We start from the raw sequence: 18,275 nt of genomic DNA on the forward strand, positions 1-18,275 counted from the left end.
AGATATCCAAATTCCATCAACATTAATATAAGTCTCATAATCCTAACTGCTTTATTTCTTCATTTGGTTCACCCTACCAGAGACATTCCCTTTGTTCAACCCAATTCTCCTCCATCTTGTGTGCTCCTGAAAAGTAATGTGTTTTATTTCACCCCTGATTCTGATGAAGGGAGCCAGAACGGAAACCTTAACTCTGTTTCTCTTTCCACAGCGTCTGCCTGACTTGCTGAAAGTTCCCAGCATTCCCTTCAGTTTTACGGCACCTGCAGGTTTATGATTTTTATTTCGGAGTCTCTTGGTTCACTTTCAAAGAGTGATTGGGAGGCTCAACAGACAGCAGATGCTGAACCTGGAGAACGAAACAAGAAGCTGGAGGAACTCAGAAGGTGAGGCAACATCTGCGGTGGGAAACGGAAAGTTGACATTTCAGGTCGATGTTGCCTCAAGACTGAAGAGTTACTGGAGCTCTGCCCTCAATTGCTCTTAGTTGGGAACTTACACAACACATGGTGGGTCCAAATCCTGGGCAAATATATCTTTCAGGGAGAGGAAAGTTGTTCCTCTATGCAGGAATGTCAGATACAAGGTAAGAATAACTGAATAGTTCAAACTGTTGGATTCAAAGTTTATTTCCTGAATTTAACATTTTCAGGTCACCTAAACTGCAAAAAATGCATTCATCAGGATGTTCTTTATTAACTACAGTTCAGCATTTAACACCATCATCCCCTCCAACCTGATCAGTGAACTCCAAGACCTGGGACTCAGCACCCCACTGTGTAATTGGATCATGGATTTCCTCACCTCCAGTCCATGCTCCAGGAGAAATGGTAAGAACATCTCCTCCACAATCTCCATCAGTACCGGAGCACCACAGGGCCCACCACAAGGCCACATTCTTACCCTCCTGCTCTACTCACTGTACACCTACAACTGTGTGGCTCGGTACGACAATAACACCACCTATAAATTTGCCTACGATACCATTGTAGTGGAAAGTATAAAAAAAGATCAGCATACAGGAGGGAGTTTGGAAACTTGGCTGAATGGTGTCCCAACAACAACAACAACCTTGTGAAAACTAAGGAGCTGATTGTTGACTTCAGGGAGGAAAAGCTAGAGATATACAATCCAGTGATCATTAGGGATCTAATGCAGTTTAATCTAATTTCAGTTCTTGGGAGTCACTATCTCAGATAACCTTTCCTGGACTGAACGCACTAATGGCATCGTGAAGAAAGCATGTCAGTGCCTCTACTTCCTCAGGAGTTTGCAGAGGTTCGATATGACACCCTGACAAATTTCTACAGAGGTGTGGTGGAAAGTGTGCTAACTGGCAGCATAACTATCTGGTATGGGGACACCAATACCCCTGAGCATAAAGCCCTATAAAATGTAATAGACAAAGCCCAGGACATCACAGGCAAAATCCTCCCTACTATCAAGAACATCTACAGGGATCGCTGCCGTCGGAGAGCAGTAGCAATCATCAAGGATCCACACCACCCAGCCCATGCTCTGTTCTCACTGCTGCCATCAGGAAAGAGGTGTAAGTGCCACAAGACTCACACCACCAGGTTCAGGAAGAGCTGCTACCTCTCCAGCATTAGACTCCTCAGCCACAAACTCAATCATTCAAGAGCTCTTACTTTTGCATTTTACTGATGATTTTTATTCTTTCTGTATTCCACAGTCAGTTTTAAGTTTAAAATCTGAATTCTGAAATCTGGACTCTAACCTTGACAAAGGGCTAAAGTCCGAACTGTTAGTTACCTTTTACATCCCATGGATGCTGCAAGACCTGCTGAACTTCTCAGCACTTTTGTGCATTGCACTTTCAGATAACCTGTCTTGTCTATTTCATTTCCATCTTCAGGTTTTCTTCTGCCACGTCCTTTGGTATTTCAGATTTCATTTGTCTCATCCTATTTATATCTTGTCCAGACACAGCTTCACCACATCCTTCACGTGCTCTGGTCTCCATCCATTCACATCTATTCCCTTTTGTTTAATTTCTCACTCCTTCGCGATTCTGATAAAAGGTCATCAACCTTAAACATTAATTCTATTTGTCTTTCTGAGAATGCTACCTGGTCACCATTTTCTATTTCAGTTATAAACGAAGCAAGAGCTAATGATAAAGACAATAAATTTATTGTTATTCACATCAGTACAACATGCAGATCTGCCAAAATCCTTACTTGCTGCTGTCAAGCAAGTACCTTATATATTAAAAAAATTGCATTTATTAAATTATTGTACAGAAAGTGGAGTTTCAATAGTAGAGACGGGTCTTTTTGTGGTACTGGAGTAGTTTATGATTTGGATACTAAGGGGAGGGGGGGGGTTCATGAGTTTAATAGCTATCGGAAAAAAAATGTTCTTGAACATAGAGATGCTGGACTTCAGTCACCTACTATACCTACTTCCCAAAGGTAGCAGCAAGAAGAGATTGTGATCATGGTGACAGGGGTCCTTTATGATGTTGGCTGCTTCCTTGAGGTCAGCACCTCACAAAGGTATCTTAAGTGGATGGGAAGTCAGACTCTGTGATAGACTTGGATGTGTTTGCTACCTTCCGCGTTCCTGAGCACGTGGCTATGATGTAACCAGTATGTATACTTTCCACAGCACACCTGTAGAAGTTTGATAGAGTATTTGACAACATGCCAAATCTCCTCAGTCTCAGAAGTAAAGGTGTTGTTGTGTCTTCTTCATGGTTGTGGAGAGACCCTCCAATATGTGGACTCCCAGGAACTTGAAAAAATTAACCCGTTCCATGTCTGTTCCATCAATCCAGACTGGTGTGTGATTCCTCAACCTTCCCTTCCTACATTCCACAATAAGGTCATGTTGATTTTGAGAGTTAGATTATTGCTCTGGCACCACCCATTGAGATTTTTGATCTCCATCCTGACGTAAGGTTCCTGTGGTCTAGGTGATCTAACACAGAGGGGAGGACCAGCAACATGGCATCTGCCATTGACTTATTGTGACAATAGGTGAATTGAAGTAGGTCCAGGTCCTTCCTTAGACAGGAGTTCCTTACTCGATAACCAACCCTCAAAACACTTCATCGCAGCAGATGCAAGTCTACTGGGCTGATCGTCATTGAGGCAGGTCACTTTGTTCTTCTTGGGGGCCAGTATATAATGGGTGTGTTTTTGAAGCAAGTCGGAAGAGAAAAGCAGGAAGAGGTTGAAAATGTCTCCAGCCACTGCTTTCATAACAACGTTACTCAAAAAGCTTTGTTCCTTCATCACTTTCCTTTGTAAACATTTACAATTCATTGAACCAACTTTTCTGAATTGACTGGTCTTGCTTGTGCAGCAGATACTACCTGTCAGCAGCACTCTTTGACCATTGTGATGCTGTGAATCCCATCTAATTGAGGGTTTTCAGTACCTCACAGAATATATCCCCTGATTCAACCTACTTCTTATTAACTGCATTTTGCTGAACTCTTGATACTCATTTTCTTGTCCACAATCTGTTCATAACAACAAATTCATCATTAAGTTTCACTTTAACTTTAAAATGACTTTATTTTTCATGATTAAAATGCTCGTCACCTATGACATTTAAGCTGTTCATCATCTTTCCTTATATAAAGTGCTTCCCTTACATTGAGTACCTATATGCCCTGACATTATTCTGAGCTACAGTGCCTTACACACTCAGGTTACATGCTCCTCCAGATGCAGTGGAAAGGTTTCACTACTCTAAACTGGAATACTTGTGATGATGGTCACCTTGACATTGGAAGCAGATTTCCCTACCAGCCTCAGCTTTCACATCAATCTCACTCAAGTTCGATGGAGTTGGTATCAGTGCTCTCGACTTAGTTACCACTCTTTGCTTATGCATAGCATTAACACTGAAATTAACCCCGATTTATCTTACCATCCAAGAAATTAATCCTGCATTAGCCGTAGTTTTAATCACATCATTAACAATGGAAAGAACATTTCCTCTAATTCTCCATGGAAAAGCACTTTGCCTTTAATTTAAATGGATCAATGAATTTTGCTCTGCCTTTTTCTTTAATTTCCTGGGAATATCATATTCTGTTGCAGAGAGGAGCTCAAGGAATGCGCAACGAAGTAATAGATCTGAGACAAAATTGTAGGCAAAGCACGGAGGTTCCTGGGATAGGCTACATTCGGAGTACAGCCAGTATGGCAATATTTCAATAATTTTTAAAATGTAATTCTTCCGTCAGTAAGATGCATGAACAAATGTTTAAAAAAAGCTGGAAGTCCAAGACAAAATGGCAGCTAAGTGGTAGTGGGGATAGTAGGGGTTGATGATCAAAGATAAATTCGCCACTTGATTGCCTACTACAAAAAAACTCATGGCTCCCTGGCTAATAGGAGCTGAAGGAAAGGTCCACAGCCAGGTCCAACGTCAGAAGTGGAATCTGTGACAAAATAATACCCAGGGGTGGGATTCATGACCAGGTGTCAGCTCATCAGGTCAATGACAAGGAAGGGATTCTCCAGGGAAACTGATCATGCCAGAGCAGCTTGATGCTAGATAGGATTTAGCATGTGAGGAGTTTTATATAAAACGCTCTTATTTTTTGAACTGCAATTTTTTATTAACGTTAACAATTAACATGTTAAAATTAATGTTAACAAGCTTGTAATCAGCTCCATTAACTGCAATTAATTGACTAATTAAAAGCATTTACATTCTTGAGATACATGTTGGTGTCATTTCTGTTTGGGCAGTGGGGTTTCTGCTTTTTCTGTGGAACTATATATGCAGTATTCTGAATCAGTCAAGACATATGTCTGTTGAAACCAATGCTTAAAAAGGTTCTGGAGGAAGGATACAGTTATATGAGCGTTCCATCTCTTTTCTGCCTAAAATGTAGCCTCAAAGTATCCCAATTTTTACCCCATCTCCTCCAATATTGCATGATAACTGAGAATGAACACTGCTCAGAAAGTTTCACCCCTTGATCGTAATCATTGGATGGGACATTCAAAAGCCTATTAGGCACATGGATGTAAGAAAAATAGAGGGTTAAGGAAAAATTAGATTGTGCAGAGTAGGTTTACTTTGATCAGCATAATATTGTGGGCTAAAGGATCTGCACTTCAATGTTCTATACCTGTATAGCTGCATGTCTGCTAACAATTTAATTGTTCAATCTTAAATAAGATGACTCCAATGCCCCCACGTGACATCACTTGAGATTTTAACAATTGCAACAGTTTCAATTTTCCAACAAGCACAACCTGCCCACATTCATTGACAGGAATGCTGAGTTTCTAGATCATAAACACTTTGAAGTGTGGTATGGCTCAGGTAAGAGGGTCACCATTGAGCCATTGAATGAAAACCCCATCCTAATATTTAATGGCTGGGTTTCTTTTGACAGGAAAACCTGATAAACACCATATGCCAGGGCTGTGTACATTCAAGAGAAGAAACTCACCTCCTAACAATAGTCTCCTGCAACAAGTTGCAGCCCAATTATGCTGAAAGCAAGTTACTATCAACTCGTTGTGCACCCTATTGTTTAAGTCAATTTCCATCACTGGCACAGTAGCATATATTATTTCATTATTGATCAGGCCTTTAATATATGCCATTATGCTGTCTGCCAAGTGTTTGTGATTATCCAGCACTTATCTTCAAGGCATCACAATCAAAAATATATTTTATCTATCAACCCAAGAGATTACATAAATGAGGAATGATGATGGCAAGATCCACCATAACAGCCACAACACTCAATAAGCCCAAAGTGCCTGCCATTCAGCAGTCCTTGATCCCAATCCACCCCTTGTCCATAGAGAATGTGGCCACCACACAGAGAAAGAGGAAGATGAAACCAATGGGATTGCTCTCAGTATTGCATTGGTTCCTTTTTGGAGACTATATTTGGTAGGTGTCAGGAGAATCTGCTCTCCTGGGATCTCAGGTTGGTTTAACTGTCCTCCATCCTATTCCATTCATCATATCACATTGTTCATCCTCTTACACAGTGTTCAATCAAGTGCACACATGATTACACTAAAATTCACTGAAAACAGCTATTGTGTAGAATATTACTAAAAACAATTCATTGGCTCTTTTGCTTTGTGGCAATACAAAAGGAATTTCTGAAATAACTAAATACACAATGAGGAAACAATATAATATGGCAATGAATATATTTGTATATACAGCTTCAAGAGCTAGCTATACCAGCCATACTCAATAGGGTCCATACACTTCCCCCCAACCTCCCACTGGGGCCACTGCACATTTGAAGGGCGCACGGTCTGAAATCCTTAATTAGGGGATCCAAGCTGTCTCGAGCATGGAAACTGAATGGATTAAACATTTTTGGGGGAAGGAAAGGGCATTGTGACTAGGTTTTGCTGTAGAGCTGCAAAGTACAGCAATATTTCTTCAAGGTTGGAGGCATTTGGAGACAATATAGAATGACCTCGATAAATGTGGAAAATTAACAATGTTTTCTGAGTGTTCATTGCTTCAACATGATTGTGTTCGACTGACGTGGAACCAGCTTTGGCTATGAATTGTCTTCCACATAATTTTCCTGTTTTGTTCTTGATGCACCATCAATAACTCCAAAAGTCTGAAGTTATGTAAAACTGACAGGCTTTTATTCACAATAAATTGGAGTCATGTTCATGATGGTCGACTGTTCTGAACTAGGGAGAAGGGTGTGGGACAGTCACCTTTACTCAATGGATGGATCTACAGGTTCAGTCACCCAATGGGCGTGCTCATACTGATAAATATACAAACAGTGGTTTACCTCATTCACCCCTTGTTTTTTTTTAAAAAGAGTCTGACGGGGTGAAGTGCATCAGAAGTTATCACAGGGTCGATGCCAAGGTGGGGCATCCACGGGCATTCCCCCAAACAATGTGCTGTGCCCCCATACGGAAATGACCATCCCTGACCATTAGACCTGCCCCACTCCCTCCCATGTCAGTAGTGGCTAGGTTGACACATGCTATTGACTCTCTGCCCACCTTTCGCCACATCACTAGCATGTGTCAAGCGTCAGTAGAGTCTAGAGATGCTTGATGTAATAAAGAGAGGGCCCTCAAACCTCGACAAAGGGGCAGATGGCATTAACGACAGCACTCCCTCCCCATCAACAGGGTCCCTGCCAGCAACCCCTCCACCCCTCATCAACAGGTCCCTGCCGGTATCACCCCCAGTTGACAGTTCCCTACCAGCACCTCCCCATTAAACAAGCCCCCGTCAAAATCACTAATGCCCCCCTCTAACATACATTCTGGCACCAACCCTGAGTTATCATAAATTAATTCTTTCAGGTGGTCTGATCTGCCACTGTGACCATTATAGTGCCAGCTGTGGCTGTGTCACAGCGATGGGGCCATGACAGTCTGGGGGTGCCTGCATGCAGTCATCAGCGTCGGTTTGACGGATGTGTGGCAATGAGTCTGGTGTCCCATCCGTTGGGGTTGGGGTAACCTGCCATGGCACTGGAACATCATGGGTGATGATAGGAGGGAGGGGTCTCTGGAATCCTATGTGTCTATCAGGGTATGCCACATAGGCATATTGGGGGTTGGCGAGGAAGAGGGGCAACTAGTGGGTCGGACTTCTGACTCTTTGCAGGCTTCTGGAGTAGGACCGGCCCTGGGGACGTCAGCCAGGCCAGTAGTCTGGTACCTGCTGCAGACTTCCTGGGGAAGGAAAACATTCTTTCATGTAGATTAGCATTGTTGGCAGTACAAAGGAGTGATCTGATTGAGTGGAGTGCCTCAGGGAGGACATCTTGCCAGCAGGAGACAGGAGGGCCTCTAGACTGCAGGACTAGGCATGGTGTTCTCCCTTTCAACCTGCTCGTTCCCTCGAGGGCTCTAGCTGGTAGTTCTGCTCGTGGTGATACCTCTGGCAAGCAGGTACTGGCACCAGAGTGAAGAGACTGCTTAGTGCTTTGGTGACTGTGGCAACTATCATATCCGGGTAGGGGATGGTGAAAGAAAAATGTGAATACTCATTAATGATGTTGAGGAAGTGCACATTGCAGTCAGAGGAGGGGAGGGGTCCTTTGAAATCGATGCTCAGGTGTTCAAAGGGACGGGTGGCCTTTATCAGTTGCACTCTGTCTTGTCGATAGAAATGCGGTTTGCACTCCGCACAGACCTAGCAGTTCCTGCTCATAGTCCTGATCTCCTCAGTGGATTAAGGCAGATTGCGGGCGTTGATAAAGTGGAAGAACCTGGTGACTCTGGGGTAGCAGAGATCATTGTGCAGGGTTTGCAACTGGTCGATTTGTGCACTGGCACATGTTCCATGGGATAGAGCATCTGGGGGCTCCTTAAGTTTCCTGGGCTGGTACAAAATATCATCATTGTAGGTGGTAAGTTCAATTCTCCACCTCGATATCTTGTCATTTTTGATTTTACCACACTGCTGGTTGTTGAACATAAAAGCCACTGCCCATTGGTCAGTCAGCAAAGTAAATCATTTGCTGGCAAGGTATTGTCTCCAGTGCCATACTACCTCGACAATGGCTTGGGCCTCCTTCTCAACAGAAGAATTTCAGAGCCCTGGAGGGTGCTCGAACAGAAAGTGACGGGTCTGCCTGCCTGGTTAAGTGTGGCCACCAGAGCAATGTCAGATGCATCGATTTCCACCTGGAACAGGGTGGATTCATCCATGGGGTGTATCGTAGCCTTCAATGTCTGCTTTGATGTGTCACTTTGGTGCCAGGGGAAAAGAGGAAGATTTAATGAGAGGCCAAGCATTGTCTGCATAATTTGGAACCCATTGGGCATAGTAGGAAAAGAAGCCCCGGCACCTTTTCAGGGCTTTGAGGCTGTGGGGAAGGGAAAGTTCCAAAAACGAGAACATGGAATCGGGGTCAGGCCAATTAATCCATTCTCCATGACACAGCCAAGGATAGCAAGGCAGGTTGTGCGAAATACTCATTTAGCCTTATTATATATCTTTGGTTTGGCTTCGCGGACGAAGATTTATGGAGGGGGTAAAAAGTCCACGTCAGCTGCAGGCTCGTTTGTGGCTGACAAGTCCGATGCGGGACAGGCAGACACGGTTGCAGCGGTTGCAGGGGAAAATTGGTTGGTTGGGGTTGGGTGTTGGGTTTTTCCTCCTTTGCCTTTTGTCAGTGAGGTGGGCTCTGCGGTCTTCTTCAAAGGAGGTTGCTGCCCGCCAAACTGTGAGGCGCCAAGATGCACGGTTTGAGGCGTTATCAGCCCACTGGCAGTGGTCAATGTGGCAGGCACCAAGAGATTTCTTTAGGCAGTCCTTGTACCTTTTCTTTGGTGCACCTCTGTCACGGTGGCCAGTGGAGAGCTCGCCATATAACACGATCTTGGGAAGGCGATGGTCCTCCATTCTGAAGACGTGACCTATCCAGCGCAGCTGGATCTTCAGCAGCGTGGACTCGATGCTGTCGACCTCTGCCATCTCGAGTACTTCGACGTTAGGGATGAAAGCGCTCCAATGGATGTTATATATAAGGTTAAGGAATTTGGTGGTCTTAGGGATTTTTTTAGAGGTAGAGGCCAGGGGGTTCTTGCTGGTGGAGCACAGTGGGCGATTTAAGATCTGCTAGTTACAGAGAGTGAGGGGGGGTGTGGGGCCCCTCATACTGCATCATCACTCTTTTAAGGTAGCATTGAAAGTCCAGAACCAGTAGCACAGTAGCACATAGCTGTGACATCACCAGGAGTTTAAAGTCTTTGTAGTCTGAGCCGCGGACATCACCCAAATGGGACTTCAAGGCCAAGGAGACTTTATGACTCACTGGCCTAACCACAAGAGGGTAGCACTGCACTGTGTTTGGATGGATGAAGCTCTCCATGCTTCCAGACAGCTTGTCACGTGGTCATTTACCTGGATGTCCATCATCCATCTGGTGAGTTGGTGAGGACTACCTTGATCCAGTGTGATGGAGGCCAGTATCAGGTCACTGTCTGTAGCTCTGATGGAGAGCACGTGTGTTCAGTTGCAAGATGGTGACATCAAAGAAGGCAGCCACCTCAGTTCGCATGCAACACTACTGGTTTTCTAAAATAGCAGTGTCCAAGATGGTTGCCCCCATGAATCACACATGGTGCTGCTGGGTCTTGGAGATGGTAGCATCTAATATGGCAGCCCCCACAGTCCACAGATGGCACTGCTAGATTTGGGTGACTTGGACTTACACACTTTCATGTAATGCCCTTTCTTCCCGCAGTTGGAGCAGATCACATCTTTTGTTGGGCAGCATTTCTTCGGGTGCTCACTGAGGCTATGGTCGGGTTGATTGCAGGACGTGACATTAGTGGAATTATGTGCTCGCAGAGTACAACTGCCTTGGTCAGTTTGCTGGTGGTGCATGGTGGTGACAGCATGTCCCAAGATGGTGGTGCCTGAGGAAACCACGAGGCAGTAGTGCTGTCAGTCAAGTAAGCTTTCATATTCTGGAGGGCCACCTCCAGCATGCCCACCACTTCAACCACCTTCCACAATTTGAGCTCACCTTGCTCCAGCAGTCTCTGGTGGATGTAGTTGGACCTAATGCCTGGACATACATGTCTCTACTCAGGTCCTCTGTGCTCTCCACTGCTGTCATGGCCTTGCAATCACAGGCCTATCTGAGAGTTCATAGGGCCTGGAGGTATTCAGCACTCAATTCCCCGGGTTGTTTTCCAGTGGCCAGATGGTGTCTCACATAGACTTTCTTTACCTTCTTCAGGTACTGGCCCTTCAGAATGCCCATCGCCTCTGGGTATGACACGGCATCCTTGATCATTGAGTACACCAGGGGCCCAACCCAGGAATGTAGTACCTGCAGCTTGTCATTCTCCAATTGAACGATGGCAGATGATGCCTGCAGGAGCACTTGGAGTTAGAGTTAGAAGTTGGTGGAGACTACAGGTGATTGAGGGTCAATATCCAACCTCTCAGGATTCAGGACCTGCTTCATTGTCAAAATTTATTGTGAATAAAATTGATGCACCATCAACAACTCCAAAAGACTGGAAGTTATTTAAAACTGACAAGTTTTTATTCACAGTAGAATGGTTGCACATCCATGATGGTCATCTGTCCTGAACTGGGAAGGGTAGCTGTGGAACGGTCACCTTCATTCAGGGGTCTGTGGGAGGAGCTACAGGTACAATCAGTCAATGGCTGTGCCCAGACAGTTAAATGTACAAACAGTGGTTTACCACAATTCTACTACCTTCAATTTCAGGAAATAAGCATGCAGACCGAAAAGTGTTGCACTATATTTCTTGCATCCTCTAGCACTCTCATTTTGCTTTGAGTTTTCATTATGGTAATGAATGTATGTCTTCTTCTACAAGCTTAATGTATTGTTCCGTATTATCCATAATATTAAGATGATTTTAAACTAACCATTGTAATAATATAATTTTGTTTTGTAATAGCTCTTGCTACTTTCAGAAAAAAGTTTACCCATGAGTTCTTTAGCCAAAAAAAAGTTTTGACAGTATTCAGTGGAAAACAGTGCATGGTTTCATTACATCTCCTGAAAACCTTTCTCTGACCATATGTTTGATTTATTTGAATACATTTTCAATGAAAGCATGATGCCAAGCAAGCTGAAGCAACATTTGGAGGCCACACATAAAGAAAACAAATATATACCCTTGAATTAATTCAAAACCCTTTGAGATAATTTTGAGAGAAGGCCAACACTCAAAGAGGTGATTATTGAAACATCACAGAAATTAGAAAAGGGTCTTCTTCTTGCATCATACAAGATAAGTGAATGATTGCTAAAAGTGAAATTGCTCATAATGTCATTGAGTCACTTATTTTGCCTTCAGTGACCATAATAATATCTGACGTAATGAACTTAAATGCCAAATAAATTATTCAGGCATTTCTTTCAAGTAATTCTACTGTTTCTAGAAGAATTTATGAGATGGGAAAGAACATTGATAAACAATTAACCATTTAATTACAATCCAAGAAATTCTCTTTACAATTGCAAATGAACCTACTATGTAAGAAAACTAGGTTCTTTTCATGGCTTATGCCGGATTCTGGAATGGAAATGAGCTGATGGAAGAGATGTTGTCAACCTGGAGGATTAAAACAGATATTGATGGACTGAGTATTTTCAAAGAAGAATTACATAAACAAGAAGAGTACTCCCATTTGAGAACATAGTTGTCTATGCAACTGATGGTACCCTTCAATGATTGGACAATAGAGAAGGTTCATCACACTCCTGAAAAATGTTTTAACTTCAGCCCTTACTGTTCATTGCATCTTTCATGGGGAATACGTAGTGGCTAAAAACTTAGATGGACAATTAAGTGCTTTGCTTTCAGTAAAGACTATAATAGTGGCTCTCCAGATGTTTAATTGGACCAGCTCGGGAGGCTCCGAGTGATGTCATGCCGTCCCAATGTGGTGACATCATTTAGAACGTGCAGGGTTTTCAAACGCTGAGCGACTGTTCGAACAAACGACTTTTACCGAACTTCGATTCAACTACGTCTGATCATTTTCTCGTTCTTCACTTTGCACTGCGAAACAGTTGCTACACTATAAAATTTATAAAATCGCATCCCCTTCACGCAGTCGTGTGAAGAAAATGACAAACAATTCCAGATGCTACTACTGCATACCAAAGTGAGGTATCTGTCCAAAGGAAATTGTCTTTGTCATTTTGTGCCCTCTGGGCACAAAAGCTCAGTCTCTTGGAGCAAGATCAGATATCAGGAATTTTTACTATTTCCAAATCTGAACTCAAACGCAGAGGCAGTGAAGGACAGTGGAACACCTAACGCAAATACACGCAGAGCAGGAAAGATTTAATGACCTGTTAAACCTTAATATCCCATGTTGGATTTTAGATCCATTTGAGGAACGGCCGATCAATGTTGGCCTAGAAATTCACGAGAGATTGACTGATCTTCAGGGTAACATAATTGCATGACATAAGTTCAATCAATTAAAAATAAAAAGATTTTTGAGTTAAGTGTGACTGCCAAATAAATTTCCAAAAATATGGGAAAAGGACAAAATATTTTTAATTTCCTTTCTCTCAACATACTTAGCTGAATGAGGATTCAGCAAGGTAGTTTCCTTGACAAAATCCAGGTACAGACTTGATATCACAACAAGAGGTGACCTTCGACTGCCCCTATCCTATCTGAAGCCTAACATCAAAAAACTTGCACAGGGACATCAAGCCCAGGGACCTCACTAAAATTTTCAGTTTAATAATGATTATTTCTTCAGTTATTTTATTAAGTTATCACATCCTCGAGTTTATGATTTAAGGATCCTAATGATGAACCACTGGAGTCTAAGAATCTTTTTAAAAAATATTTGTAATATATACGTTCATGGTTTTTTCTTTCCAACATGTTCAATAAGAATCATTTCCGATTTTTGTCTGTTCTGGAATCAGAAACCACCGTTGTTACACTCAGAGTAAGAGCCTTGTTTTCTTTTCACCTCATGTAACATAAATATTTTTGATGTTTTTTTGAGTGGTTGGTAGGAGTATGAAAGAAACCAACTAAACTTGACTGCTTCACAGGGAAGAGGGCCCATAAACTTTGGGCAGAGACCCAAGGGGCCCATGGCCAAGGAAAGGATGAGAATGGCTGATGTATAGCATGAAATTCTAATTGAACTAACCACTACTCTAGGTCGAGTTCTATTCATTATGACCAAGGGAATTTTAGCTGGAAGCTTCATCTTGATGATTTACTTCACGAAACCGACAGACAATACGATACCTAACATTCTAACAAGTCACCCTGATGTTCTAACATTCCAGATGTTTAGTCATGGGATCATAGAGTTAGCCACATAGAAACAGTCCCTTTGGCCCAACCTGTCCATGCCAACCATGTTTTTTGCCCAAATTAGTCCATATTGTTTGGGTTCAGCCAATATCCCTTTCAATCTTTCCTGTCCATGCATCAATCTAATTGTCTTTTATATGTTACATCATCTCCTTCTCTACCACATCCTCTGGCAGCTCTTTCCAAACACCCACCAATCATCTGTGTTAAAAAGGTGTCCTTCAGGTCCCCTTTCAACCTTTCCTCTCTCCCATTAAACCTCTGCTCCTTAGTTTTAGATTCCCCTACAGATGGAAAAAGGTGATGATTATTTGCATTTTCTATGTCCCTCATGATTTTATAAACCTTGACAAGCCCTACTTCAGACCCATCCTTCAGCCTTCTCTGTTCCAGGTAGAAAAGACTTAGACTATCCAATCTTCCCTTATAATTCAAGCTAACCAGTCCAAGTAATATTGTTGTGAATCTTTTCCTATTTAATGATATCTCTCTAAAAGCTGGGTGATCAGAACTACACAAGGTACTTCCAAGGGTGGTCTCACCAACATCTTGCATCATTGTAATATAATGTTCCTGATCCTATACTCAGTGCCCTGTGTATCTGAGTTACCACTTTCATGGAACTATATACCTGCATTCCAAAGTAACTCCATTTGACAATGCTCCCTCATGGCTTTACCATTCACTTTCTAAGTTCTGCTGTAGTTTAACCCACCAAACCCACTACACTGGTCAAATTCCATCTGTTGTTCCTTGGGTAATTTTTCCAGTTCATCTGAACTTTGTTGTAATCTCAAATAAGATTTTGCACTGTCCACTATACCACCAGTTTTGATTCAAAGCTAATTAGCATGTGGAATTAATTACCTTTTTTTGTCTACCTGTCTAATTTAAGAGAAGAGGTTCAGATGAGCTTCTCTAGTCAAATTAATGATTTATTCTTTGCCGCAGTGATTATGGATAGGACCATGTCTGATTTTGGGGTTTTATCATTGAAATTTAGAAAGCAATTGTCATTGGTCTGATATCACTGGGCTGCGTTCCAAATCTTTACCATGATGGCTTGTGATTCTCCTATTGAAATGGAGGAAGGAAACAAAGGAGGAGGGGGCACTTAATTTGTTGGGGCATCAGGAAACAAAACATTTGGATGGAAGGGTTAGTGTAGCAGTTAGTGCAACACTATTGCATCGCCAACGACCTGGGTTTGAATCCGGCAATGACGGTAAAGAGTGTATACGTTTTCCCTGTGACCCATGAGTTTCCTCTGGGTGCTCCATTTTCCTCCCACCCTTCAAGACATACAGGGGTTATAGATTAAATGAGGTCTTTGGGCGACACAGTTTTATTGGCTTGAAGGACCAGTTAGCATGCTGTAAGGTTAAATTTAAAAAATTTTAAAAATTCTTTGAAGTGATTTTCCTGTCACCCCTTATCCCCATAATATTGCTGGAAAGCCCAATTTTTTTTTAATAGAAAATTTGGGGCCATACATTAAAGGCAGGTATTTATCATTCCATCTGTGTGTACCTCTGGGATAGAGTCAATTTGTTACATTGTATGGAAAAGATAAGAGTGCCAATTGACATCATATTTGGAAGCCCTCCCAGTCCTTTCCAGCCTGTATTAACATATGTTGAGGATCTACAAGAGAGATTAGAGAAAACATATTCTGGCAAGGAACAAATTAAATCTGTCACAGCAATGGCAACAGGAAGTCTATGATCGAGGTGCTAATTTTCATGATTTTCTTCCAGGTGGTTATATTTGGTGTGATTATCAGTAGAGGATGGAGTTCAAGGTGGGTGACACATAATGTAAAGGCTTTCAATGGAAGTATTAAATTAAGCCTAATATTGCCTGGAAACACCAGACCAGCATAATAATAAAATGCTTTACTTTATCTCAAATTAATTTCAATTCACCTCCAGTTATAACAGATGATAAGATAAGCAAGGAGAAGCAGATATTCACAACTGACAGCTCTGTGCGATGAAGGATACATATCAGATGTTGGTTGTGAAACTCCACCAGGCCAAGAATAGGAAAACCAGAAAGCCATTCAGAGGTCAAATCTGCAGCTCACTTTCCTTACAGTCTGGCTAACAGCCTACCTTTTGCAATAATATTCTATGGGAAAACAGAAGCAGCAAATTTTTGGCCAAGATTTCTGCTATGATTTGCAACCCCTCAAGGTTTGCCATATTTACGTAATAAAACTGATAGCAGCTTCAACTTCAGGAGTGCACATGTGCCATGTTAGGTGTGGAATTCCATGAGGTGCTTCCTTGCCCTTCTGTGCTCTTTTTGAGGCTTCTACAATGTAATCTCCAGGAACCAATGAATGGCCAAAAACTTCAGGGGCCAGAAATTCTTCAATGTGTGCTTTCACTTCCTCAGACTGCATTGACACGGAGACAGTGACGAGTTCACTCTGTCACAATGAAGCTCCAATATTTTACCCCACTCAAGGGGTCAATGCATTATAACAAAAACTCACATATACATTCCTACCCAAACCTCTTGAAACATCAGGAATTTTCCAATTTTATTTCCACAAAATACAATGAAAATTTTATGCTTTGTTAAGGCATGGATGTGGATGCAAACTGCTGTTTAACAAACTCTTTAGCCCTGAAATATTTTTATTTTATGTAACTCATTTTATGTACCGTCACTATAATTCTCTAAGATACGTCTTTCAAAAATAACATAAATTAAACTTATTTTAAAATGTAATTGTTCTGTTTTTGCATTAATCAAATGCTTGTTTCTGTTTGTTCAGGATTTTTCACAAATCTAGATCTCATGCTTTTGATATCTGTGAGCATCCTTTAGGTGCACCTTTGTGTACGTCAGCTTGATGACGACCGCTGCAAGATTCCGTGCCTTCTCTAGAATTTATACTTCAGGAAGGGGAAAGCCACACCATTAAGAAAGCTAAATCTTTGTGAGTTTCATTCTTATTGGGTAATGGGAACTACTGCTGATTCCCTACAGCCACAAAATTCAGGCTATTTTTCATGCCACTCCAGTTTTAGCTATTGGCTGTTATTTGTCTTTGTTTTATATTTTCCTTGTTGTACATGGGAAAACTATTATAGGTGCAATATTGTGTACGACAAGCACGAGAGTTCATTCAGTGTGTAAAATCGGCTACCACACATCAATACCATAGATACAGTGTTCAAATGGAATTGAATGGGCAGGTAAGAACTGATAGTTTGGTTCATGAACAGAAACGGTGGAGAAAAGAGTTAGTCACTTTAAATATTCCAAACAAAGTGAAGGGGGGGGGAGGGGAAATTCCTTCAAACATATAGGTAGTGCTGAGAAAAAAGTTCTTGTGTAGCATCTTGGTGAAGTTCTTCTTTTGTGTATTGAGGAGTAAATATGCCTAAATTTACCCATGAGTTTTTGACTAGTTTCTTCTCATGCAGAAACCAGGAGTTGCAAAGTTCTTAGCTCTGCGGTATTGTATTTATTAACAAGCTGGAGAAGGGCCAGCTCTTAGTGAAGCCTGCTGGTAAGCTAATGAAGTCACAATAGACCATTCCTTGTTGCTAACACTACCTGTTGCTATGCTGGTGATGTCATATAAACTGGCCCTTTGAATTTGCTATGGAGGTTATTTCCCTCTTGAGTTGACAGGATGCCAATGTAAGGAAAGATGACAATATTAGCACAACATGTCAATTGTTTCTAAAATCTGAATTAAGTATACATGAATGCAGAATTTTCTTTAATCGTTTGCCTGGTTCTCCATTCACATCAAGTTGAGGTGTTGTTACAAAACTGTTAGGCATCAGACAGACATAAGTCGACTGATGGTATTTGAATTCAGTGGAGCAACAGCAATTTTATTCAACTGCTTTAGTACCAAAACCATAGCAAAACTGAAGAAACTGAACTGAAGAACCACAACTGACCTCACTGCGACAAGGGGTGAACCCATAACTCAGACTGATTTAAACACATGCTTTTGCTCACTGATTGAAAATTATGGCATTATTTGGAACTTCTTGAAGACTAACAGTGCCTATCTACTCATACAAAGTTAAATGTAAATTGTTCTGAAGGCAAGCAATGTTTAAATTCGTCATCGAGGGAGAGGTCATCGTCAGAGTGATCATATTGCCATTAGTTTCAAGTTAATCATTAAGAAAGGATAGTTCTGGGTTGAGATTCTAAATTGGAGAAAGGCCAATTTTGAGGAAATGAGAAATGATTTAGGATGCATGGATTGGGATAAGTTGTTTTCAGGCAAGGATGTGCGAGGTAAGTGCGGGACCTTCAAAAGTAAAATTTTGAGAGTATCCTGTCAGGATCAAAGGCAAAGTTAGAAGGTATAAGGAACCTTGGTTTTTGAGGGATATTGGGGATCTGGTTCGGAATAAGAGAGAGGTCTATAACAGGTATAGGTGACATGGAGCAAATGACTACTTGAGGAGTATTAAAAAAATGCAA

The 18,275-nt window shown here is 41.8% G+C and overlaps 1 long non-coding RNA gene across 4 annotated transcripts in view; it reads right to left on the reverse strand.

Annotated features, from left to right (window-relative positions):
• The window catches only part of LOC138759866 (uncharacterized), a 37,865-nt gene extending 21,664 nt beyond the window's left edge, over nt 1-16,201 (reverse strand). Inside the window, exons 1-3 of one of the 4 annotated variants that reach the window (XR_011355172.1) lie at nt 15,923-16,201; nt 11,985-12,065; nt 11,031-11,122 (exon numbers count right to left, since the gene is read on the reverse strand). This is a non-coding gene — a long non-coding RNA (uncharacterized lncRNA). Of the gene's footprint in view, nt 1-11,030; nt 11,123-11,918; nt 12,066-15,733 lie in introns of those variants that run through there. The other 3 variants (XR_011355171.1, XR_011355170.1, XR_011355173.1) reach the window with 3 other exon arrangements.
• Between the last annotated feature and the right edge of the window lie 2,074 nt (nt 16,202-18,275).

The sequence above is a fragment of the Narcine bancroftii genome, chromosome 4, assembly GCF_036971445.1.
Source record: "Narcine bancroftii isolate sNarBan1 chromosome 4, sNarBan1.hap1, whole genome shotgun sequence".
Taxonomy (NCBI): domain Eukaryota; kingdom Metazoa; phylum Chordata; class Chondrichthyes; order Torpediniformes; family Narcinidae; genus Narcine; species Narcine bancroftii.